This window comes from Mauremys mutica, chromosome 7 (genome assembly GCF_020497125.1).
Source record: "Mauremys mutica isolate MM-2020 ecotype Southern chromosome 7, ASM2049712v1, whole genome shotgun sequence".
Classification (NCBI taxonomy): domain Eukaryota; kingdom Metazoa; phylum Chordata; order Testudines; family Geoemydidae; genus Mauremys; species Mauremys mutica.
In genome coordinates this window covers 33,706,905-33,734,174 of record NC_059078.1, presented here as the reverse complement: position 1 = coordinate 33,734,174, position 27,270 = coordinate 33,706,905, and the positions used below count along the sequence as shown (strand labels likewise).

At 46.8% G+C, this 27,270-nt stretch overlaps 2 non-coding genes across 2 annotated transcripts; one reads left to right on the top strand and one right to left on the bottom strand.

Moving 5' to 3' along the window:
- Window positions 1–16,880: 16,880 nt before the first annotated feature.
- On the top strand, window positions 16,881–17,071 carry LOC123375216. Its single transcript, XR_006581340.1, has one exon. It is a non-coding gene; the product is annotated as a U2 spliceosomal RNA (small nuclear RNA).
- Window positions 17,072–23,372: 6,301 nt separating this feature from the next.
- LOC123375217 lies at window positions 23,373–23,563 on the bottom strand. Its single transcript, XR_006581341.1, has one exon. It is a non-coding gene; the product is annotated as a U2 spliceosomal RNA (small nuclear RNA).
- Between the last annotated feature and the right edge of the window lie 3,707 nt (window positions 23,564–27,270).

The window sequence follows — 27,270 nt, the reverse complement described above, 5'->3', positions numbered from 1 at the left end:
ACTTTTGAAATTCATTTCCTGTTTCCCCAGCGTGGAGAGCTCATCAGCACAGGTGACCACGCACAGCTCATCTGCACAGGTAACAATGCAGTCTCCTGAGAATCGAAAAAGAGCCCCAGCATGGACTGCACGGGAGGTACTGGATCTGATCGCTAGCTGGGGAGAGGATTCAGTGCTAACAGAACTGCGTTCCAAAAGACGAAATGAAAAAGTATTTGAAAGAATTTCTAAGGCTATGACGGATAAAGGCCACAGCAGGGACTCAGTGCAGTGCAGAGTGAAAGTTAAGGAGCTCAGACAAGCCTACCAGAAAACCAAAGAAGCAAACGGAAGGTCCGGGCCAGGTCGAAAAACATGCCGCTTCTATGCTGAGCTGCATGCAATTTTAGGGGGCTGCGCCACAAGTACCCCACCCCTGATCGTGGATTCCGAGGTGGGGGTTGTAATCTCTGCCATGGCTGAGGATTATGCAGACGGGGAAGATGAAGATGAAGAAGAGGAGGAAGACCTAGCAGAGAGCACACAGCACTCCGTGAGCCCCAGCAGCCAGGAGCTTTTTATCACCCTGACGGAATTACCGTCCTCCCAGCCCTCACAAGCCACTATCCCAGACAATGACGCCATGGAAGGGAGCTCTGGTGAGTGTACCTTTGCAAATAGCAAACATTGTTTTTTAAGCAAGCCTTTTTTAATGATTGATTTGCCCTGAGGACTTGGGATGCATTCACAGACAGTATAGTTACTTAGAAAAGTTTGTTAACATGTCCGGGGATTGAGAGGAAATCCTCCAGGGACATCTCGATGAAGCGCTCCTGTAGGTACTCCAGAAGCCTTTGCAGAAGGTTTCTGGGCAAGGCAGCCTTGTTCCGCCCACCATGGTAGGACACTTTACCACGCCATGCATGTAGCAAGTAATCAGGTATCATTGCGTGGCAAAGCATAGCAGCGTATGGTCCCGGTGACTGCTGGCATTCAAGAAGCATCCGTTCTTTATCTTGTTCTGTTATCCTCAGCAAAGTGATATCGTTCAGGATAACCTGGTTAAAAATCAGGAATTTAAGTAAGGGGGGTGGCCATTTTTCTACTGGGTTCGTGGACTGCATCAGCTTAAAAAAAAAACTTTCCTGCACGTAGCGAAGCGGGGGGAGGGGAGGAGTGAAATGCCGATGATCTTTTCTGTGTTTGGTCACCGGCGATCTTCCCCAAGGTACCAGACACGCAGTGGGGGGGGGGGGAGGGAAGGTTGTTGATTAGCAAGGAGCTAGCGTGGTATTAGCCATGCGTTGGGGGGGAGGGGTAAATCACTACAGAAGCCGAAAGACAGTGGCTTACCATGGCCACATGCAAGCTGAATTCTGATGCCTGGACCTGTGTCTGTGAGATCTGTAACTCCAGAGCTGCAGGCACTCACTATTAAGATGAAAAATGCGACCTTGTAGGGAAATCACATGTGCTAGGTGAATACTGCTGTTCACTGTGAAAGAGTATAACCATTGTTCTGTAAAATGTATCTTTCTAAATATTTATCTCCCTCATGCAGCTGCAAATTTTTCAACCATCCCTCCTCCATCCCAAAGGCTAGCACAGATAAGGCGGAGGAAAAAGAAGACGCGAGATGAGATGTTCTCGGATATTATGGAAGTTACACGCAATGAAAGAGCTCATCTGAATGAATGGAAGGATGTGGTTTCAAATTACAGGAAAGAGGCCAGTGAACGTGAGGACAGGAGGGATGAACGTGAGGACAGGAGGGACAACCGAGATGAGAGGTGGCGGCAGGAAGACCGGCAGGAAAATCAGCGGTGGCGGCAGGAAGATCAGCGGTGGCGGGATGCAACTCTGGGGCTGCTGCGTGATCAAACTGACATGCTCCGGCGTCTTGTGGAGCTTCAGGAACGGCAGCAGGATCACAGAGTGCCGCTGCAGCCCCTGTATAACCACCCTCAACCCTCACCATGTTCCACATCCTCCTCACCCAGACGTGTAAGAACGCGTGGGGGGAGGCTCCGTGCACCCGCCCACTCCACCCCCGTGGACAGCCCAACCAGAAGGATGTCGTTACTGTGAATTTTTTTTTAATGGCCTTCTCCATCCCTCCTATCCTCCTCCCAAACCACACCCTTACTTCTCTCCCTCTTTTTATAATGAATCAATAAAGAATTCATGCTTTTTAAATGAGAGTGACTTTATTTGCATAAGTAAGCTGTACTCGAAGGGGGTGGGGGAGTTGCTTACAGGGACTGAGTCAATCAAGGGGGTTGGGTGTTCATCAACAAACACAGCAGTCACACTGTACCCTGGCCATTGATGAAGCTCATTTTCAAAGCTTCTCTGATGCGCACCGCTTCCTGGTGTGCTCTTCTAATCTCCCTGGTGTCTGGCTGCGCGTAATCAGCGGCCAGGTGATTTGCCTCAGCCTCCCACCCCGCCATAAAGGTCTCCCCCTTACTCTCACAGAGATTGTGGAGAATACAGCAAGCAGTAATAACATAGGGGACATTGGTTTGGCTGAGGTCTGAGCGAGTCAGTAATGTCCGCCAGCGCGCCTTTAAACGGCCAAATGCACATTCCACCACCATTCTGCACTTGCTCAGCCTGTAATTGAACAGATCCTGACCACTGTCCAGGCTGCCTGTGTATGGCTTCATGAGCCATGGCATCAAGGGGTAGGCTGGGTCCCCCAGGATAACGACAGGCATTTCAACATCCCCAACTGTTATTTTCTGGTCTGGGAAGTAATTCCCTTGCTGCAGCCGTTTAAACAGAGTAGTGCTTCTGAAGACGCGAGCGTCATGAACCCTCCCTGGCCATCCCACGTGGATGTTTGTGAAACGTCCCTTGTGATCTACCAGTGCTTGCAGCACCATTGAAAAGTACCCCTTGCGGTTTACGTACTGGGTGCCCTGGCGCTGCGATGCCAAGATAGGGATATGGGTTCCATCTATCGCCCCCCCACAGTTAGGGAATCCCAGTGCAGCAAAGCCATCCACTATGGCCTGCACATTTCCCAGAGTCACAACCTTTCGTAGCAGCAGCTTAGTGATTGCTTTGGCTACTTGCATCACAGCAGCCCCCACAGTAGATTTTCCAACTCCAAATTGATTCCCGACTGACTGGTAGCTGTCTGGCATTGCAAGCTTCCACAGGGCTATCGCCACTCGCTTCTCTACTGTGAGGGCTGCTCTCATCTTGGTATTATGGCGTTTCAGGGCAGGGGCAAGCAAGTCACAAAGTTCCATGAAAGTGCCCTTACGCATGCGAAAGTTTCGCAGCCACTGGGAATCGTCCCACACCTGCAACACAATGCGGTCCCACCAGTCAGTGCTTGTTTCCCGGGCCCAAAATCGGCGTTCAATGGATAGACTCTGCCCCATTACCATCAGGATCTCCAAAGCGCAGGGGCCCGCGGTTTGAGAGAATTCTGTGTCCATGTCCTCATCACTGTCATCGCCGCGCTGCCGTATCCGCCTCCTCCTCGCCTCGGATTGAAGGTCCTGGTTCACCATAGACTGCACGAGAGTGCGCGAGGTGTTTAAAACATTCACGATTGCGGTATGGAGCTGAGCAGGGTCCATGCTTGCTGTGCTATGGCGTCTGCACAGTTCACCAAGCAAAAAAAGGCGCAAAACGGTTGTCTGCTGCTCAGGGAGGGAGGGGTGAGGCTGTACCCAGAACCACACGCGACAATGATTTTTGCCCCATCAGGCACTGGGATCTCAACCCGGAAATGCCAAGGGGCGGGGGAGGCGGGGGAGGCTGCGGGAACTATGGGATAGCTACGGGATAGCTACCCACAGTGCAACGCTCCAGAAATCGACGCTAGCCTCGGACCATGGACGCACACCACCGATTTAATGTGTTTAGTGTGGCCGCGCGCACTCGATTTTATAAAATCTGTTTTACAAAACCGGTTTATGCAAATGCGGAATAGTCCCGTAGTGTAGACGTACCTTTAGAGTGTGCATTCTGTTTTGATAACTGTTAATAAATAGAGATTAAGGATATTACTATGTAAGGCTCTTTCACTGGTAAAAGATCCTGCAAACTGCAGAAGAGTATGCCCTGAGTCCAGGATGGGTAAGGATGGATACTTAAATTGACCAGGTTTTGCCCTGAGCCCACAAAAGGGTAAAGGTGGGGTGTCCTACAGTGTGTGAATAACAAAATCACTGGGACTCTCTACTTTTGGGAATGGATCCTTTGGCTCTCAAAACAAAACATTAATTTTTAAACAGTATATCAATATATAGGATCTCACTATGGTGGATTTTAAAAGCAGTGATGCAGAAAAAGTGCCACTAAAAAAATAGCATGAATCAGGTGTGACGGGTTTGGTCACAGGGACTCCCTTGGGACTGTCACCTGATGTGCTAAGATTACCTCTAAGCCCGTTTTCCCTGCCATCTTGGGACTCCAGAACCCTGCCGTGTTGAGCCAGATACACTAGCCTGCTGCAACACAGACCCAGGTCTGGTCCACGCCCCCAAAGCTGCAGACTTTAACTAAAAACTGCTCAGCAGGTTTCCCATCTCCAGCACTCAGACACCCAGCTCCTAGTGGGATCCAAACTCCAAATAAATCCGTTTCACTCCGTATAAAGTTTATAGAGGGTAAACTCATAAATTGTCCTCCCTCTATAACACCGATAGAGAGATACACACAGATGTTTGCTCCCCCAGGTATTAATAACTTACCCTGGGTTCATTAATAAACAAAAGTGATTTTATTAAATATAAAAAGTAGAATTAAAGTTGTTTCAAGTAATAACAGACAGAACAAAGTAAATCACCAAGCAAAATAAAGCAAAACCATGCAAGTCTATGCTTAATACATTAAGAAACTGTTTACAGGTAAAATCTCAGCCTCAGAGATGTTCCAGTAAGTTTCTTTCACAGACTAGACTCCTTCCTAGTCTGGGCCCAATCCTTTCTCCTGGTATAGTCCTTGTTAGCAGACATCTTAGGTGGAAACTAGGGGTTTTCTCATGACTGTCAGCCCCCTCTGTCCTGCTCCACCACTTTTTATAGCTTTGGCACAAGGCGGGAATCTTTTGTCTCTCTGGGTCCTCACTCCTCCTTCTAAATGGAAAAGTACCAGATTTAAGATGGATTCCAGTATTAGGTGACATGATCACATGTCCTGTGAGACCCCAGCCTCCATTCTTCCCGGGCTGGCCCACACCTACACAGGAAGGTATGCAAATAAACAGAGCCATTTACAACCAATTGTCCTAGTCAATAGGAGCCATCAAGATGCTAAACCACCATTAATGGCCTGCACTTTGCATAATTACAATAGGACCTCAGACTTATACTTCATATTTCTAGCTTCTGATACAAGAATGATACATGCATACAAATAGGATGAACACACTCGGTAGATTATAATCTTTGTACTGATACCTTACAAGAGACCTTTTGCATAAAGCATATTCCAGTTACATCATATTTTTGATGGGTTGGATCACAGAAACCCCCTTGGGGCTGCCAACTGATGTTCCAAGACTACTTCTGCCCCTGCTTTCCCTGCCAGCTTGGGACTCCAGCACCCTGTCTTGTTGAGCCAGACATGCCAGTCTGCTCCAACACAGACTGAGGGTCTGAACCATGTGCCCCAAAGCTGCAGACTTAACTGAAAGCAACTTAAGAAGTGTTCCTGTCTTTAATGCTCAGATGCCCAACTTCCAATGGGGTCCAAACCCCAAATAAATCCGTTATGCCCTTATAAAGCTTATACAGGGTAAACTCATAAATTGTTCACCCTCTATAACATTGACAGAGAGATATGCATAGCTGTTTGCCCCCCAAGTATTAATACATACTCTGGGTTAATTAATAAGTAAAAAGTGATTTTATTAAATACAGAAAGTAGGATTTAAGTGGTTCCAAGTAGTGACAGACAGAACAAAGTGAATTACCAAGTAAAATAAAATAAAACACGCAACTCTGAGACTAATACAATAAGAAAACTGAATACAGACAAAATCTCACCCTCAGTGGTGTTCCAGTAAGCTTCCTTTTACAGACTAGTCTCCTGCTAGTCTGGGTCCAGTAATCACTCACAGCTCCATTAGTTACTGTCCTTGGTTCCAGTTTCTTTCAGGTATCCTTGGAGCTGGAGAGGCTATCTCTTGAGCCAGCTGAAGACAAAAGGGAGGGTCTCCCAAGGGTTTAAATAGACTTTCTCTTGTGGGTGGAGACCCCCTCCTCTCTCCTATGCAAGCTCCAAGAGGGAGTTTTGGAGTCCCCTGGGCAAGTCATATGTCCATGCATGACTCCGTTTTTACAGGCAGCAGCCATTGTTTACATGCTACCCTGAACGTCTTGAGGTAGATTTCTTATGTGGATTGGAGCCTTCCAAGATTCATTGTCCTTTAAGTGCTTCTTGACTGAGCACTTAATTTGTGCATTCCTTTCTCAAGAAGCTGACCAAATGCTTTACTAAGGCTACTTAGAAATCAAGCAAGTACACAAACAACATAACTTCAAATACAACAATGAAACATGCATACAAATAGGATGAATAGATTCAGTAGATCATAACCTTTACAGAGATGTGTCACATGGCATATGTAGCATGAAACATATTCCAATTATGTCATATACACTTTCATAAGCATATTTCCATAAAGCCTTATGGGGTGCACTGCCACAATATTACAATAGGACCTCAGAGTTATACTTCATATTTCTAGCTTCAGATGCAAGAACGATACATGCATACAAATAGGATGAACACACTCAGTAGATTATAAGCTTTGTACTGTACCTTACAAGAGACCTTTTGCAAAAAGCATATTCCAATTACATCATATTCATAAGCATATTTCCATACACCATATGGAATGCAACATCATACTAGGATTCTTTCAACTTTTTTTACACAGATATTTTTGCCCAAATAATTAATGTCTTTTATAGCAAAGAGACTAATGTAAACTGAAAAGCAAAAACAACAAACAATAAAAATAATCACATGAACAAAGGACATGTGTCTAAAACAGGATAAATTTTCAAAACTGTTATTTAAGCTCATATTTTAAGATTCTCAAAGTGGTGTTTTCAAGGAAATTACACTCTTCTAAGTAACTGACAACTGATGTACTGTTTACATACTTCACTCCAATCTACAGTTTATGGTACTGCCACAACAAGCAATAGACTACATAACACTACTGGAAGTCACTAGATGACACTATTGCAAAGTCTTTCTAGCTCTTATCTGAACATAGATGAATTAGAATCTGGAGAAATGCTTATTGTCAGCTGTGACCCAGCTATTTAGATGCTGAGAAAATCACTGGTGAAATCAGATTCTACCTTGGTGTGTCTCTCTATTAAATCACTTTTAGGCATAGCTGGTTCTTACCGGTTATACCCATGCAGCTGGACATATTATCTGGTGCCCCAAAAATACACACACATACAGCCTCTATCTTATAAAAGTCACAACAGATCCATGTTAACATTTTGGGATTTCTCTACCGTCTTTGTTGTGCAGCCTAAAACAAAATGACAAAATTAATATGCTATGAAGTATGGCTGCCTTCCAGCTACTGCATCTTTTTCTTTGAAGAGGTTAACTGTAAACTACTTTTCAATTACCTTTGTGTGACTTTCCAACCATACTGAATGAAGATTAAAGATATTTACTAAAATCATGTATTTTAAAGACAATCTCAGAAGTTTTCAGCAGATTATTAGAACTGCTGCCTCATCATCCGAGTGTGGTATCACAGCCTGGGCCTTCAAAACAGTACAAGTGACGCTGGATTTACTAATTTCAGTAAAATTGAACTTTAAGTCTCTCCACCCACTTAGTTCATAAAATTCAGCCTGATCTGAAATTCTTGTCCAAACAAAGATCAGTTGGAATAGCTATATTGGGATCAAAGTTAGGGCTGTAATCAAGATCAGCTGGCTATTTCATTCAGCCTGAGGATCAGATGGGTATTTAACTAGGTCTTTCTGATGTTCAGGTAGGTATTTCAATTGAAGCACACTTGAAGAATTGTGCCAGACTCAAGACATAGCAAAGCACTGCTGGAATTTTATCAGATAAGCCCCGCCCTTCTCTCTCTTCCTCCCCCCTCCCCATCCCAGTAAACTGTAAAAATACGCCAAATAGTTCCAAATAAGAATTGAAGCATCCTGTAATTTACAGTCCAGCTGTTGATTTCAGGAATAAATTCACAGCTGAGGCTGAATTATGTCACTATTTCACTTTCACCTCAATTCCCTGCTGACAGAATGAGTTGTTTTTGATCATTAGACGCTTGCTAGACCAGATGTCCTAGTCTGTTGGCTAACTTCTTGTCAGCTTTGCTGACAGCCATGTCCATTAGGGAAAATTCCTCATTTGGAATGAAGTTCTGGCACAGGCTCACTTTACCATATCCCAATAACTTCTGGATATGGAGCACTCACCAATTATGAGTGTGATACACAGTTCCTTTTGTTTTAGCAATAATGGGGACTCTGTTTCAACTCCAATAGCTTTTCCTGATATCAGAATATGCAACACACATCTTTAAAGTATTCTCCACATACATGTCAAGGGTGGCCCTGACATCCACTCCCACCAGCTGGGGAACAGGAAAGACCCACAAAGTCCTCACCGGGACCCATTGTTCAGGTGAGGTGCCCCTTCCCCCCAACACCTACACAGGCATCCAGGCAGTCCCGCCCCCAAACCATACAAACACATGCACACACCCCTCCGTAGGCATGCAGCTCTACTGGAGGAATCAGGCTGTCGTACTGCTGGTCTTGAAGGCCAAATGGTACAACACCAGAACCCTGACTCTATCTGTTAATGTTTGTGTGTAGAAACCACAACAGTCTTTATTGAACAATGTGGAGACATGTCTTCCAGCCCCTTAATAATGCTTCTGAAAAAGCTACGTTCTCTGGGAGGATAAAGGAGGAAGCAGAACTGTCTTTACTTGCCAGTTGATCTTATACACTGTAACAACACTACAAGTGATGAGTGGTATGGAATCACATGGCTTATCCAATTTTGAATTACTTTACATGATTCAAAGTGTTTGCATATTAGCTTCCTTTTATGTTTCTGCTATTTCTTCTAAACATTTTATTTATGAAGGTAGCCAGGGCATACATATTCTGGATAAACACACAGGCCTCACAATGAATGGTGTGTTGCACAATTGCACCTAAAGTCACATGGTGTACACAGAACTTGCCTGTTAGAGAACTTTCATGAAATTTTAGACATGCTAAAACTATTTTATGAATAAAATATTGAGAGGGAAGGAGGTGCTCAAGTTATTTTCCTTCCTTCCTTCTCTTCCCCATTAATAATCATTCCTCATCACACACACTATACTTCTCATTTTAAGCACATTCCTAACCACACAAACAACACATAATTACATATTAGGAGAGGCCTTTTAATGGAGTCAACATCAATTACATTTATATACAGTATATAAAGCTACCTCATCTACAGGAGCTGAAGTAAATGTGGAACAAACCTTATTGCCATGACCAATGCAACCAAATTACAGAGAACAGAGTTGGCTGTGGGGGGCCCTACATTAAGGCTCACCTTCAAATTTAACCCATTCTGCCAGAACATTTCCTGCTATGGTTCTCTCTTATATGGAGTAATGGAAGCTCCTCCTCTCCTGCTTCCCCGCCGCTCAATTGTAATCCATTCAAAATGCTACAGCTAAACTGATCTTCCTTCCCCAGTATGCTGACAACACCATCACCCCCTACTCTAATCGCTTAAATCACTTCCTGTCTAGCTACACCTCAAGGCTATGTACAGCTCCACCCCTGCCCACATCTCAACCCTTCTTTGCACACACCCTCCCTTTGTGACCTGTGCTTTGCAAATTCCTTTTACCTTAGTAAACCTCTGGTCTCTCCCATGGCTCTTCACACTACCCCTTACACCTGGAACAACCTTCACCCTCCTGCACACCAGATCATCTCCCTCCCCTTCAGATCCTTCCTTATAACTGCTGGTTTGACTAGCTTTTTACTGCTACCTCTTCCTTCTCCACTGCCTTCTCCTCTGCCTGGGATACTCTTACATGTTAACTGAACACATAAATTCATACAAATAAAACAAGCAAAATGGGGACGAGCTACTGTAAGTATGAAGCACCAGGTGTCTGTTCGGTAGAATCCTCTCTCCACCTCATTTGCCTTTTCTTTCAGTGCTAGCTCTAAAGTACCAGTCACACCTACGGTTCTGTAGAAATATGTAGATACTGCCTCTGAAAGATGGATGGCTAGAAACAATTTAAGTCTCTTTTGTGTTAGCATTAATTGATGTTGTCGGTTCAAACATTTTAGGCTCTCGATCATTTTTTCTTCAGTCAAATCTTGGAGGCGCAAGGGTCATCTTTGTCTAGTATAACCACCATCAAAACCCCCCATCTCCTGAATAACACAATATGGTTGGTGCTGGCTGCTAACTGAGTAGAACTAGGACATTACTACACACAATCATGCATTACCTCTTTCCTCCTGCTGTTGGACAAGCGGTGTCTCCTAACACTGCGTGGTGTTATATGACCAAGAGCCTGCATCCTATGGTCCCACCAATGCCCACCTACTTAGCATCTATACAAGCCAGTTGTAGGGAAAACTAGACTGACAGTCAGACTGGGGAAGATAATGAATAGTGGATTCTCTTGATGCACAAATCTCTTCACAGTTTAATTATTCCTTCAAGCCAATGGACACAGACGCCACTTCTCACAGCACTTTGGAGAGCTCCCATCCAAGGACTGACCAAGAACAAGTTTGCCCAGCTTGTGATAACTGACAGGATCAACAGGCAGATATGGTATTATATTGTGAAAAAATGTCTTCACCTATTATGTATTTGTACAACAGAACTGCACCCATTGGTCACATGAGTGCTATACAGAGGGATTATTACCCTCTGTATATGTTAGACTATAAGCACTGAATTGAAAATAATCATTTTAACTGCTTAACAGTATTGTAGGTATCTTTTCCCTATTAAGTCAGCTTTCGTGCTGTAGTGTTACACATTTTCATGTAAGGAAGTCAGCAGGTTCTGTACATCTTTGTTCACTGCCTAGCTCCGTGGCTCTGAACTTGTTTGGCTTCTAGATACTACTGCAATGCATTTTTTTTAAATAAGGTGTTTTGTTTTAAAAGGGGCAATGTTATCCCACCAAGGTCTAGTTATTTCTGTTAAACGGTACAGTTTCCACAGTTTTTTTCCTCTTTCATCTTGCTTGCTCTCTAGTTTCTTTCTCCTAGACTCAATTTTTAATTTTTTAAAAAGCGACCAAGGGGAACTAGCAAACAGGAGCGTTTGAGAGGGAGAGACGGAGGTCCCCCTGCTGAACGAACAAGGTGTGAGTACTAATCTTGGGGTGAGTTAATTTGTTTGGCTGTTTGTGCTTTGCTTTCCCCTTCAGGTTTTTTAAAGTTACAGGGTGTCATAGAGAAATGAGTAGCATAAAATCCCTCCTTGGCAGCTGTACTGAATCGTTTTATCTGTAAGGGGTTAAGAAGCTCAAATAACCTAGTTGGCACCTGACCAGAAGGACCAATGAAGAAAGAATATACTTTCAAATCTGGGGGGGAGGGGAGGAGAGGAGGTTTTGTTTGTGCTCTCTCTCTGTTGTTCTCTCTCCGGAGGGAGGGAGAGACCAAGCAGGTAAAACATCTCCTGAAAATATCCCTGGAATTATCCAGCTAAAATTACCAAAAAATGTAAGTAGGGCAAGGAAATGCATTAGGTTATCTTTGGGTTTTGCTTGTGAATTTTCCTATGCTACAAAGGTAGTTTTATTCCTGTTTTTGTAACTGTGAAGCTGAGCCCAGGGGTGGAATCCTCTGTGTTTTAAATCTTTTTATTACCCTGTAAAGTTACCTTCCATCCTGATTTTGCAGGTGTGATTCTTTTACTTTTTTTCTTTATAATAAAGTTCTTCTTTTAAGAACCTGATAGATTTTCAGTGTCCTGAGACAAAGGGTCTGGTCTGTGCTCACATTGCTAACCAATTGGGTATATTATTCTCAAGCTTCCCCAGGAAAGGGGGTGAAGGGGCTTGGGGGGCTATTTTGGGGGGGACAGGGATTCCAAGTGACCTTTCCCTGAATTTTTGTGTAAATCACTTGGTGGTGGTAGCAATACTGTCCAAGGAGAAGGAAAGGAATTTGTGCCTTGGGGAAGTTTTAACCTAAGCTGGTAGAATATAAGCTTAGGGGGTCTTTCATGTGGGTCCCCACATCTGTACCCCAGAGTTCAGAGTAGGGAGGGAACCTGGACACAGGGTCAGTTGGATTTGATTTGTGTGTTTGGGGACTGTTTGAGCCTTTGTTTCCTGGATCATCCTTGATCATCTTTGATCTGCCTCAATCGATCAGGCTTGTTATCACCCTCTCCCTGTGTGATCAATGAGGGGGTAGTTTTCACCTATGTAGCGTCAAATTTAAGCGTCAGCCTCAATTGACTTAGAGGTGAGGCATTCTGGCATAAAGGACTGGCAATTTATGTATGGACTTACCAGGATCCCATGAGGCTGATGGGTAATACCTTGTTAGTTCCAGCAGACATTTCAGGTGGTAAGCAGGGGTTTTCTCATGACTGGCAGCCCCCTTTGTCCTGCTCCACCCCTTTCTGTAGCTTTGGCACAAGGCGGGAATCTTTTGTCTCTCTGGGTTCCCACCCTTCCTTCTAAATGGAAAAGTACCAGATTTAAGATGGATTCTATTATCAGGTGACATGGTCACATGTCACTGTAAGACACTCCCCCCACCCCCAGTCTCCATTCCCCATGGGCTGGCCCACACCTACACAGGAAGGCTTTCAAGTAACTAAGGCCATTTACAACTGATTGTTTCTGGAGCACCCTTAATGGCCTCCACTTAATATGTTTACATCAGTGATACAAGTTTATATCTTAGGCTATGGCTACATTAGCGCTTCAAAGCGCTGCCGCGGCAGCGCTCCCGCGGCAGCGCTTTGAAGCGCTAAGTGTAGTCAAAGCCCCAGCGCTGGGAGAAAGCTCTCCCAGCGCTGTCCGTACTCCAGCTCCCTGTGGGGAATAACGGACAGCGCTGGGAGCCGCGCTCCCAGCGCTGGGGCTTTGACTACACTGGCGCTTTGTAGCGCCGCAATTTGCAGCGCTGCAGAGGGTGTTTTTTCACACCCTGCTGCAGCGCTGCAAATTTGCAAGTGTAGCCATACCCTTATTCTCCTAACTCCAGATATAGAAATAATACATGCAAACAAATAGGATGAACAGACTTAGTAGATTACAAGCTTTCTAATGACACCATACAAGGGGTATTTAGCATAAGCATATTCCAGTTATGTCATATTCATAAGCATACTTCCATAAAGCATATGGAGTGCAACGTCACAGGCTGGTCCTGGGTAAACCCTGTCATAGCCCCTGGGAGACAGCAGAACTGCAGGTGCTGGACTGCGGGTGCACAGTTGTGCCCAACAGAAGAAGAGCAACCCGGTAGAGATGGAGCAGCTCTTGGTGCAGCATGGCTGAGTATCTAGTGATGATCTTAATGCTCTTGACCTTACCTTTTGCAGAGAGAAGCTCCAGTTTTATGTGGAAGGAGCTAGGTCTTGGAAAGAAGGCTCCAGCTCATGGTTCGGGGTGGGGAAGCCCTCAAATTAGGATGCTAGCAGAGCTGGGGAGGAAGAGAGTGTTCCCAGGAAGAGGAACTGACTGCATGGAGGGATGTTCCATTTCTGAGCTTTCTTTCCAACTGCCTCTTCAAGCATTAGTGAGACAAGGTGCGGGAGGTAATATCTTTTATTGGACCAACCTCGGTCGGTGAGAGAGACAAGCTTTTGAGCGTGCGTACACAGGGCCCTCCCAGAGCCCAAACACACACTCCCTCTCCCTAGCAGAGCCTGGTTGCAGGCTCCCCTCCCGCAGCCCAAACACCCTCCCCAGCAGAGCCCAGCTGCAGGCCCGCCCCAGCCAAGACACCCGCACCCCCCTCCCCACCGGAGCCCAGCCGCGTCCCCAGCCCAGACACTCACACCCCCTTGTCACGGAGTCCCCGGGAGATGCTCTGGAACTGCTCCCTACGAAGCCGGTCAGGACTCTGGTGAAGTCTCCTCTCTGTGAGCAGACTGCCTCCAGGGCAAGAAGTTCACATAGCTTTCACCTTCCTGCGTCTGACCTTGGAGCATTCAGCATCCTCTGCCCCTCCGTGCGCTTCCCACGGCGAATCCGCCCTGGCGGGGTCCTGAGGAAGCCAGAAGGTCCTGCACCTCCACTTTGCAGTCAGATGTGACTCTTCGCCAGCCAGTAAAACAGAAGGTTTATTTAGACGACAGGAACACAGTCCAAGACAGGTCTTGACAACAAGACCCCCTCAGTTAGGTCCATCTGGGGTGGGAGAGGTGGCAGGGAGGCCAGAGCCCCATCTGGGCTCCCCTCCATTTTCCCAACCTGCTGCAAGTTGGGGTCTGCACCATTTCTTGGGGGAGGAAAGGGAAGGAAATTCTGCACGTAATATTAATTTCTGAGCAAATTCTGCGTCGCACCGTGGTGCAGAATTCCCCTAGGAGTAAAAGTTAACAGACCAAAATGCAGTCTGGGAAGGACACCGAGGATGTGTTCAAGCTTTGTGGGTCATCCAAAAATGAAGGTACTCAAAAATAAGTGGACACTTGGCAGAAGGGCCCAGCTGCCCTGAAATATTATTGGTGAACAGTTGAACTCAAATTGCAGGGTCAAAAGGCCAATTAGAATTTAACTCCTCATCCTTTGAATTCAACGGTTGGCAATTCTGCCAAGAGTCCACTTATTTTTGGGTGCCTTCATTTTTTTGGATCCCCAACTTCTGAGAATTTTGTCCAGATTTCCCTTTTTTTGAGGTTTTGCTTTTATATATAAAGTGCCTGGATTGAAGTTCAACAGCTGTAGACATTACCTGAAGGCATTTTTAAAAACAAAATCTGATGACTGATTGTCAGTGCTCTGCTCCAGGCACGATCTCAATCAAGATTTGCGGTCCTATAATTCTATGAACCTTATAATTCTATGAATGTTTCCCATCTTCCAAGCAATATTCTGTTAAAAACAAACAAAAAAACCAAAACAAACAACAAAACAAACAAACAAACCAACCCAGGGCATATTTTTGGTGGTTCACTTTTCTAATGTTGGTGTTTAAATATCCCTTTTTCTTGTAAATACTTAGGCATGTGAGTAAATTTAAAACTCAATGGCCTAGATACTCATGTGTCTAAGTTGTTTATTGTGCTGTCGCCCTAAAGCTGACATGGTCCACAAGCTTGCGTCTTTGTTTAAGGTGTTAAAAAAAAAAACCAACAACTGGTGCATCTGTGCATGTGCAGTAATCAGCTGCTGACTTTATTTTTTTCCCCACACAATAAAACAAAAGTTCTCTTTAGTGTACACATCAGCTGACATCAGCTAATTTGACACAGTGTCAAGCACTACTGTTTTTGCAAAGTGCTGGAGCAAGTTAATATAATGACAACCTGATTAGAGTACCACTGAGACGTTTCCAACGAGGGCTGTGCAGTTGGGAAAGGGTGGGGTAAAGCATGTCAGGGGGGTTTGAGAGCCAAAGGGAGAAAGTCAGGCTACATCTACACGACAGACCTTACAGCGGCAGAGCCGTGCCGCAGCGTAGCTTTCTCCCGTCGGCATAATTAAACCGCCCCCAATGAGTGGCGGGAGCTATGACGGCGGGAAAGCGTCTCCCACCAACCCAGCGCTGTCCACACCGGTGTTTCCGTCAGTGAAACAAACGTATGTCCGTCGGGGTGGGGGGATGTTATTTTTTTCACACTCCTGACCAACAAAAGTTTTACTCACCAAAGTGCTAGCGTAGACTTATCCTCATTAAAATGCAACCCAAACTCTGTTTCAACACAGAACAAAAAGACAGTCCCTGCTAGGGTGACCAGATGTCCTGATTTTCTACGGACGGTCCTGATATTTGGGATTTTGTCTTATATAAGTGCCTATTACCCCCCACCTCCGTCCTGATTTTTCACACTTGCTGTCTGGCCACCCTAGTCCCTGCACAGAGGGCTTACATACAAATCAGGTTTGACAACCCCTCAGTAATATCCTGCTAATTATCTGCAGAATGAACATCATCCCTCAGGTGTGTGTAGAGCGAAGCAAAATAATCGTTCAGAGACTCCCATCCTCCCTTGTGCCGCTTACACCAAAACACAAACATTTCTTCCGCTTTCCTCTTTCTCTAACTTGTCTGTCTTCTGTGTTCAGCCTACAGACTTGTTTGGGTGAGGTGTACAAGTTCAGGCACTTGAGTAGGGTAAATATCAGTGCTTAATTTGTGCCAGGGCTTGCCAGGGCTGAGCCCCAGGACCTCTAGGCTTGGCAGTTCATAGTTCTGGCACTTCTGGGATTGCTGCATCAGTTATGAGAGTAAAAAAAATTGGTTGAGCCCCGGCACCTCGTTCGGTACAAATTAAGTACTGTTTAAGATCTTCCTTCCTTGATAAAGGGAAGACAATCATGTGTGCCGTAGGGGGAGCGAGCAGGGCACCAAGCCTAAAGTTGCAACGATAGGGTTAGCAACCCGATGTCGTCAGCACGTTGCAGCGAAGGGGCTGGCTTCATGCAAATAGAAAGTATCTTTCAGGCAGAGAAACGAGCGACGAGGCGACAGCTAACAAGCTTGAGGAATTTATTAGTTTTGAAGCTGAATTTTCAGGCAGGAGGCAGTTTGTTTTGAATGGTAAAAATGGAGCGATTGGTGAAGGAAGTATGATTAGAAGTTGTCAAAGAATTGCTATGGCGGTAGTGGCGCTCACTGGCATGTGTCACTGTCACATAGAGAGCTGTAGGAATGGGAGGGCTGCATACTATTTCAACGTAAAGCATCGCTTCTCGGCCTTTTGGCTAAGATCAAGTGTAGTATCTGTTCTTATCAGTTTAATATCTGATATGTTCTCTATCTGAGAACTATATATTAAATGGATTTTTGGAACAGGGAGATGGAATAGGAGCTTGCTCCATCCACTCCATGCATCAACCTGGTATTGCAGTACTTCCAGGAATGGTGCACCTTCCCTTGGGGAGACTATTGTGGTTCAAAAATAGAATCAGTTGAACTTTTTTTTCTTTTTAAAGTGATCCTTATAACAGTTTTATTCTCAAATATTCAGTGCTTTGGTTTTATTTATGAAGAAGTATTGCTTTAAATTTCTGTTGTAATCGGGTGAGTCTATAGATAGGAGCTTTTTGTGTTACTAGAGAGTTATTTTAAAAAGCTGGGATTCTACTTTCTGCAGTGAGTATTTTTAACAGGAGGAGGTCTATCAGGGATATTTATTTTTTATATACTATTGACGCTCATGTGTATATAAATAACTGCATTAATTTTATAGACAGGTTGTATTCTTCTCCCCACCCAACAGATGGTCTATGTATTTTGGTTTGCAAGCTCAAGCGAAGCCACTAAGTGTCGTACTGCATCCAGCACGAAAGGGGCCCCCATCCTCTGTAATACAAGTTCAAAACACTAATATTTAACCTCTGGTTCTTACAATGTGGCTTGGGACAGGCGGCTTCAGGTCGCTGCCCATTTCAAATTGCTCTGCAGAGTGAAGATTAAGCTATTTACCTCCTCTCCAAGGAGCTTTGTGAGGAGTGTACATTATGCAGCGAGTTGCTTCCCCCTCCCTTGCAGTTATTTGTTTTCCCACCAAGCTTTGAAATCACAACCAGCAGGTGGCGCCAGAGCTCCACAGCCCCAACGGTAGAGAGCAGAAGCTGCCAAAATAAAGTGAGCTCTAGAGACTGAGCGGCTCAGAGCTGGCGGCTGGGACCCACAAAACCTGCAGTCTAAGGGCTTGTCTACATGGGGGAATTGACTGGCCTCCTATAAGCAGCGTAACCGCTGCACTTAGCTATTTCAGTATAACCACCCCCACCCCCACATGGACACTCTATTCCAAATAAAAGCAACTTTATGCCCAAAAATTACTACTCTGCTTCCAAAGCCATGCCACTATAGCCATGGCAGGAGCTATTCCCATGTAGACAAGCACCTAAATCTGCAGGGATCCCACTTGACATAGCCCTTTAAATCCCCAGTTTGATATTTTAAGTATTGAAAAGGTGCAGAGGTGAAAGTAAGTCCTGAGGGGGGCGTGGCCACAACAGGAAGAGGCGTGGCCTCGAGCTTTAAAGGCCGTGGGGCACCCGCTGTGGCAAGTAAGCCGCAGCCGGTGTCCCACAGCCTCAGGACTTTAAATCCCCAGTTTGATATTTTAAGTATTGAAAAGGTGCAGAGGTGAAAGTAAGTCCTGAGGGGGGCGTGGCCACAACAGGAAGAGGCGTGGCCTCGAGCTTTAAAGGCCGTGGGGCACCCGCTGTGGCAAGTAAGCCGCAGCCGGTGTCCCACAGCCTCAGGACTTTAAATCCCCAGTTTGATATTTTAAGTATTGAAAAGGTGCAGAGGTGAAAGTAAGTCCTGAGGGGGGCGTGGCCACAACAGGAAGAGGCGTGGCCTCGAGCTTTAAAGGCCGTGGGGCACCCGCTGTGGCAAGTAAGCCGCAGTCGGTGTCCCACAGCCTCAGGACTTTAAATCCCCAGTTTGATATTTTAAGTATTGAAAAGGTGCAGAGGTGAAAGTAAGTCCTGAGGGGGGCGTGGCCACAACAGGAAGAGGCGTGGCCTCGAGCTTTAAAGGCCGTGGGGCATCCGCTGTGGCAAGTAAGCCGCAGCCGGTGTCCCACAGCCTCAGGACTTTAAATCCCCAGTTTGGTATTTTAAGTATTGAAAAGGTGCAGAGGTGAAAGTAAGTCCTGAGGGGGGCGTGGCCACAACAGGAAGAGGCGTGGCCTCGAGCTTTAAAGGCCGTGGGGCACCCGCTGTGGCAAGTAAGCCGCAGCCGGTGTCCCACAGCCTCAGGACTTTAAATCCCCAGTTTGATATTTTAAGTATTGAAAAGGTGCAGAGGTGAAAGTAAGTCCTGAGGGGGGCGTGGCCACAACAGGAAGAGGCGTGGCCTCGAGCTTTAAAGGCCGTGGGGCACCCGCTGTGGCAAGTAAGCCGCAGCCGGTGTCCCACAGCCTCAGGACTTTAAATCCCCAGTTTGATATTTTAAGTATTGAAAAGGTGCAGAGGTGAAAGTAAGTCCTGAGGGGGGCGTGGCCACAACAGGAAGAGGCGTGGCCTCGAGCTTTAAAGGCCGTGGGGCACCCGCTGTGGCAAGTAAGCCGCAGCCGGTGTCCCACAGCCTCAGGACTTTAAATCCCCAGTTTGATATTTTAAGTATTGAAAAGGTGCAGAGGTGAAAGTAAGTCCTGAGGGGGGCGTGGCCACAACAGGAAGAGGCGTGGCCTCGAGCTTTAAAGGCCGTGGGGCACCCGCTGTGGCAAGTAAGCCGCAGCCGGTGTCCCACAGCCTCAGGACTTTAAATCCCCAGTTTGATATTTTAAGTATTGAAAAGGTGCAGAGGTGAAAGTAAGTCCTGAGGGGGGCGTGGCCACAACAGGAAGAGGCGTGGCCTCGAGCTTTAAAGGCCGTGGGGCACCCGCTGTGGCAAGTAAGCCGCAGCCGGTGTCCCACAGCCTCAGGACTTTAAATCCCCAGTTTGATATTTTAAGTATTGAAAAGGTGCAGAGGTGAAAGTAAGTCCTGAGGGGGGCGTGGCCACAACAGGAAGAGGCGTGGCCTCGAGCTTTAAAGGCCGTGGGGCACCCGCTGTGGCAAGTAAGCCGCAGCCGGTGTCCCACAGCCTCAGGACTTTAAATCCCCAGTTTGATATTTTAAGTATTGAAAAGGTGCAGAGGTGAAAGTAAGTCCTGAGGGGGGCGTGGCCACAACAGGAAGAGGCGTGGCCTCGAGCTTTAAAGGCCGTGGGGCACCCGCTGTGGCAAGTAAGCCGCAGCCGGTGTCCCACAGCCTCAGGACTTTAAATCCCCAGTTTGATATTTTAAGTATTGAAAAGGTGCAGAGGTGAAAGTAAGTCCTGAGGGGGGCGTGGCCACAACAGGAAGAGGCGTGGCCTCGAGCTTTAAAGGCCGTGGGGCACCCGCTGTGGCAAGTAAGCCGCAGCCGGTGTCCCACAGCCTCAGGACTTTAAATCCCCAGTTTGATATTTTAAGTATTGAAAAGGTGCAGAGGTGAAAGTAAGTCCTGAGGGGGGCGTGGCCACAACAGGAAGAGGCGTGGCCTCGAGCTTTAAAGGCCGTGGGGCACCCGCTGTGGCAAGTAAGCCGCAGCCGGTGTCCCACAGCCTCAGGACTTTAAATCCCCAGTTTGATATTTTAAGTATTGAAAAGGTGCAGAGGTGAAAGTAAGTCCTGAGGGGGGCGTGGCCACAACAGGAAGAGGCGTGGCCTCGAGCTTTAAAGGCCGTGGGGCACCCGCTGTGGCAAGTAAGCGCAGCCGGTGTCCCACAGCCTCAGGACTTTAAATCCCCAGTTTGATATTTTAAGTATTGAAAAGGTGCAGAGGTGAAAGTAAGTCCTGAGGGGGGCGTGGCCACAACAGGAAGAGGCGTGGCCTCGAGCTTTAAAGGCCGTGGGGCACCCGCTGTGGCAAGTAAGCCGCAGCCGGTGTCCCACAGCCTCAGGACTTTAAATCCCCAGTTTGATATTTTAAGTATTGAAAAGGTGCAGAGGTGAAAGTAAGTCCTGAGGGGGGCGTGGCCACAACAGGAAGAGGCGTGTCCTCGAGCTTTAAAAGCCGTGGGGCACCCGCTGTGGCAAGTAAGCCGCAGCCGGTGTCCCACAGCCTCAGGACTTTAAATCCCCAGTTTGATATTTTAAGTATTGAAAAGGTGCAGAGGTGAAAGTAAGTCCTGAGGGGGGCGTGGCCACAACAGGAAGAGGCGTGGCCTCGAGCTTTAAAGGCCGTGGGGCACCAGCTGTGGCAAGTAAGCCGCAGCGGGTGTCCCACAGCCTCAGGACTTTAAATCCCCAGTTTGGTATTTTAAGTATTGAAAAGGTGCAGAGGTGAAAGTAAGTCCTGAGGGGGGCGTGGCCACAACAGGAAGAGGCGTGGCCTCGAGCTTTAAAGGCCGTGGGGCATCCGCTGTGGCAAGTAAGCCGCAGCCGGTGTCCCACAGCCTCAGGACTTTAAATCCCCAGTTTGGTATTTTAAGTATTGAAAAGGTGCAGAGGTGAAAGTAAGTCCTGAGGGGGGCGTGGCCACAACAGGAAGAGGCGTGGCCTCGAGCTTTAAAGGCCGTGGGGCACCCGCTGTGGCAAGTAAGCCGCAGCCGGTGTCCCACAGCCTCAGGACTTTAAATCCCCAGTTTGATATTTTAAGTATTGAAAAGGTGCAGAGGTGAAAGTAAGTCCTGAGGGGGGCGTGGCCACAACAGGAAGAGGCGTGGCCTCGAGCTTTAAAGGCCGTGGGGCACCCGCTGTGGCAAGTAAGCCGCAGTCGGTGTCCCACAGCCTCAGGACTTTAAATCCCCAGTTTGATATTTTAAGTATTGAAAAGGTGCAGAGGTGAAAGTAAGTCCTGAGGGGGGCGTGGCCACAACAGGAAGAGGCGTGGCCTCGAGCTTTAAAGGCCGTGGGGCATCCGCTGTGGCAAGTAAGCCGCAGCCGGTGTCCCACAGCCTTTAAAGCTCGAGGCCACGCCTCTTCCTGTTGTGGCCACGCCCCCCTCAGGACTTACTTTCACCTCTGCACCTTTTCAATACTTAAAATATCAAACTGGGGATTTAAAGTCCTGAGGCTGTGGGACACCGGCTGCGGCTTACTTGCCACAGCGGGTGCCCCACGGCCTTTAAAGCTCGAGGCCACGCCTCTTCCTGTTGTGGCCACGCCCCCCTCAGGACTTACTTTCACCTCTGCACCTTTTCAATACTTAAAATATCAAACTGGGGATTTAAAGTCCTGAGGCTGTGGGACACCGGCTGCGGCTTACTTGCCACAGCTGGTGCCCCACGGCCTTTAAAGCTCGAGGCCACGCCTCTTCCTGTTGTGGCCACGCCCCCCTCAGGACTTACTTTCACCTCTGCACCTTTTCAATACTTAAAATATCAAACTGGGGATTTAAAGTCCTGAGGCTGTGGGACACCGGCTGCGGCTTACTTGCCACAGCGGGTGCCCCACGGCCTTTAAAGCTCGAGGCCACGCCTCTTCCTGTTGTGGCCACGCCCCCCTCAGGACTTACTTTCACCTCTGCACCTTTTCAATACTTAAAATATCAAACTGGGGATTTAAAGTCCTGAGGCTGTGGGACACCGGCTGCGGCTTACTTGCCACAGCGGGTGCCCCACGGCCTTTAAAGCTCGAGGCCACGCCTCTTCCTGTTGTGGCCACGCCCCCCTCAGGACTTACTTTCACCTCTGCACCTTTTCAATACTTAAAATATCAAACTGGGGATTTAAAGGGCTATGTCAAGTGGGATCCCTGCAGATTTAGGTGCTTGTCTACATGGGAATAGCTCCTGCCATGGCTATAGTGGCATGGCTTTGGAAGCAGAGTAGTAATTTTTGGGCATAAAGTTGCTTTTATTTGGAATAGAGTGTCCATGTGGGGGTGGGGGTGGTTATACTGAAATAGCTAAGTGCAGCGGTTACGCTGCTTATAGGAGGCCAGTCAATTCCCCCATGTAGACAAGCCCTTAGACTGCAGGTTTTGTGGGTCCCAGCCGCCAGCTCTGAGCCGCTCAGTCTCTAGAGCTCACTTTATTTTGGCAGCTTCTGCTCTCTACCGTTGGGGCTGTGGAGCTCTGGCGCCACCTGCTGGTTGTGATTTCAAAGCTTGGTGGGAAAACAAATAACTGCAAGGGAGGGGGAAGCAACTCGCTGCATAATGTACACTCCTCACAAAGCTCCTTGGAGAGGAGGTAAATAGCTTAATCTTCACTCTGCAGAGCAATTTGAAATGGGCAGCGACCTGAAGCCGCCTGTCCCAAGCCACATTGTAAGAACCAGAGGTTAAATATTAGTGTTTTGAACTTGTATTACAGAGGATGGGGGCCCCTTTCGTGCTGGATGCAGTACGACACTTAGTGGCTTCGCTTGAGCTTGCAAACCAAAATACATAGACCATCTGTTGGGTGGGGAGAAGAATACAACCTGTCTATAAAATTAATGCAGTTATTTATATACACATGAGCGTCAATAGTATATAAAAAATAAATATCCCTGATAGACCTCCTCCTGTTAAAAATACTCACTGCAGAAAGTAGAATCCCAGCTTTTTAAAATAACTCTCTAGTAACACAAAAAACTCCTATCTATAGACTCACCCGATTACAACAGAAATTTAAAGCAATACTTTTTCATAAATAAAACCAAAGCACTGAATATTTGAGAATAAAACTGTTATAAGGATCACTTTAAAAAGAAAAAAAAGTTCAACTGATTCTATTTTTGAACCACAATAGTCTCCCCAAGGGGAGGTGCACCATTCCTGGAAGTACTGCAATACCAGGTTGATGCATGGAGTGGATGGAGCAAGCTCCTATTCCATCTCCCTGTTCCAAAAATCCATTTAATATATAGTTCTCAGATAGAGAACATATCAGATATTAAACTGATAAGAACAGATACTACACTTGATCTTAGCCAAAAGGCCGAGAAGCGATGCTTTACGTTGAAATAGTATGCAGCCCTCCCATTCCTACAGCTCTCTATGTGACAGTGACACATGCCAGTGAGCGCCACTACCGCCATAGCAATTCTTTGACAACTTCTAATCATACTTCCTTCACCAATCGCTCCATTTTTACCATTCAAAACAAACTGCCTCCTGCCTGAAAATTCAGCTTCAAAACTAATAAATTCCTCAAGCTTGTTAGCTGTCGCCTCGTCGCTCGTTTCTCTGCCTGAAAGATACTTTCTATTTGCATGAAGCCAGCCCCTTCGCTGCAACGTGCTGACGACATCGGGTTGCTAACCCTATCGTTGCAACTTTAGGCTTGGTGCCCTGCTCGCTCCCCCTACGGCACACATGATTGTCTTCCCTTTATCAAGGAAGGAAGATCTTAAACAGTACTTAATTTGTAACGAACGAGGTGCCGGGGCTCAACCAATTTTTTTTACTCTCATAACTGATGCAGCAATCCCAGAAGTGCCAGAACTATGAACTGCCAAGCCTAGAGGTCCTGGGGCTCAGCCCTGGCAAGCCCTGGCACAAATTAAGCACTGATATTTACCCTACTCAAGTGCCTGAACTTGTACACCTCACCCAAACAAGTCTGTAGGCTGAACACAGAAGACAGACAAGTTAGAGAAAGAGGAAAGCGGAAGAAATGTTTGTGTTTTGGTGTAAGCGGCACAAGGGAGGATGGGAGTCTCTGAACGATTATTTTGCTTCGCTCTACACACACCTGAGGGATGATGTTCATTCTGCAGATAATTAGCAGGATATTACTGAGGGGTTGTCAAACCTGATTTGTATGTAAGCCCTCTGTGCAGGGACTAGGGTGGCCAGACAGCAAGTGTGAAAAATCAGGACGGAGGTGGGGGGTAATAGGCACTTATATAAGACAAAATCCCAAATATCAGGACCGTCCGTAGAAAATCAGGACATCTGGTCACCCTAGCAGGGACTGTCTTTTTGTTCTGTGTTGAAACAGAGTTTGGGTTGCATTTTAATGAGGATAAGTCTACGCTAGCACTTTGGTGAGTAAAACTTTTGTTGGTCAGGAGTGTGAAAAAAATAACATCCCCCCACCCCGACGGACATACGTTTGTTTCACTGACGGAAACACCGGTGTGGACAGCGCTGGGTTGGTGGGAGACGCTCTCCCGCCGTCATAGCTCCCGCCACTCATTGGGGGCGGTTTAATTATGCCGACGGGAGAAAGCTACGCTGCGGCACGGCTCTGCCGCTGTAAGGTCTGTCGTGTAGATGTAGCCTGACTTTCTCCCTTTGGCTCTCAAACCCCCCTGACATGCTTTACCCCACCCTTTCCCAACTGCACAGCCCTCGTTGGAAACGTCTCAGTGGTACTCTAATCAGGTTGTCATTATATTAACTTGCTCCAGCACTTTGCAAAAACAGTAGTGCTTGACACTGTGTCAAATTAGCTGATGTCAGCTGATGTGTACACTAAAGAGAACTTTTGTTTTATTGTGTGGGGAAAAAAATAAAGTCAGCAGCTGATTACTGCACATGCACAGATGCACCAGTTGTTGGTTTTTTTTTTTAACACCTTAAACAAAGACGCAAGCTTGTGGACCATGTCAGCTTTAGGGCGACAGCACAATAAACAACTTAGACACATGAGTATCTAGGCCATTGAGTTTTAAATTTACTCACATGCCTAAGTATTTACAAGAAAAAGGGATATTTAAACACCAACATTAGAAAAGTGAACCACCAAAAATATGCCCTGGGTTGGTTTGTTTGTTTGTTTTGTTGTTTGTTTTGGTTTTTTTGTTTGTTTTTAACAGAATATTGCTTGGAAGATGGGAAACATTCATAGAATTATAAGGTTCATAGAATTATAGGACCGCAAATCTTGATTGAGATCGTGCCTGGAGCAGAGCACTGACAATCAGTCATCAGATTTTGTTTTTAAAAATGCCTTCAGGTAATGTCTACAGCTGTTGAACTTCAATCCAGGCACTTTATATATAAAAGCAAAACCTCAAAAAAAGGGAAATCTGGACAAAATTCTCAGAAGTTGGGGATCCAAAAAAATGAAGGCACCCAAAAATAAGTGGACTCTTGGCAGAATTGCCAACCGTTGAATTCAAAGGATGAGGAGTTAAATTCTAATTGGCCTTGACCCTGCAATTTGAGTTCAACTGTTCACCAATAATATTTCAGGGCAGCTGGGCCCTTCTGCCAAGTGTCCACTTATTTTTGAGTACCTTCATTTTTGGATGACCCACAAAGCTTGAACACATCCTCGGTGTCCTTCCCAGACTGCATTTTGGTCTGTTAACTTTTACTCCTAGGGGAATTCTGCACCACGGTGCGACGCAGAATTTGCTCAGAAATTAATATTACGTGCAGAATTTCCTTCCCTTTCCTCCCCCAAGAAATGGTGCAGACCCCAACTTGCAGCAGGTTGGGAAAATGGAGGGGAGCCCAGATGGGGCTCTGGCCTCCCTGCCACCTCTCCCACCCCAGATGGACCTAACTGAGGGGGTCTTGTTGTCAAGACCTGTCTTGGACTGTGTTCCTGTCGTCTAAATAAACCTTCTGTTTTACTGGCTGGCGAAGAGTCACATCTGACTGCAAAGTGGAGGTGCAGGACCCTCTGGCTTCCTCAGGACCCCGCCAGGGCGGATTCGCCGTGGGAAGCGCACGGAGGGGCAGAGGATGCTGAATGCTCCAAGGTCAGACGCAGGAAGGTGAAAGCTATGTGAACTTCTTGCCCTGGAGGCAGTCTGCTCACAGAGAGGAGACTTCACCAGAGTCCTGACCGGCTTCGTAGGGAGCAGTTCCAGAGCATCTCCCGGGGACTCCGTGACAAGGGGGTGTGAGTGTCTGGGCTGGGGGCGCGGCTGGGCTCTGGTGGGGAGGGGGGTGCGGGTGTCTTGGCTGGGGCGGGCCTGCAGCTGGGCTCTGCTGGGGAGGGTGTTTGGGCTGCGGGAGGGGAGCCTGCAACCAGGCTCTGCTAGGGAGAGGGAGTGTGTGTTTGGGCTCTGGGAGGGCCCTGTGTACGCACGCTCAAAAGCTTGTCTCTCTCACCGACCGAGGTTGGTCCAATAAAAGATATTACCTCCCGCACCTTGTCTCACTAATGCTTGAAGAGGCAGTTGGAAAGAAAGCTCAGAAATGGAACATCCCTCCATGCAGTCAGTTCCTCTTCCTGGGAACACTCTCTTCCTCCCCAGCTCTGCTAGCATCCTAATTTGAGGGCTTCCCCACCCCGAACCATGAGCTGGAGCCTTCTTTCCAAGACCTAGCTCCTTCCACATAAAACTGGAGCTTCTCTCTGCAAAAGGTAAGGTCAAGAGCATTAAGATCATCACTAGATACTCAGCCATGCTGCACCAAGAGCTGCTCCATCTCTACCGGGTTGCTCTTCTTCTGTTGGGCACAACTGTGCACCCGCAGTCCAGCACCTGCAGTTCTGCTGTCTCCCAGGGGCTATGACAGGGTTTACCCAGGACCAGCCTGTGACGTTGCACTCCATATGCTTTATGGAAGTATGCTTATGAATATGACATAACTGGAATATGCTTATGCTAAATACCCCTTGTATGGTGTCATTAGAAAGCTTGTAATCTACTAAGTCTGTTCATCCTATTTGTTTGCATGTATTATTTCTATATCTGGAGTTAGGAGAATAAGGGTATGGCTACACTTGCAAATTTGCAGCGCTGCAGCAGG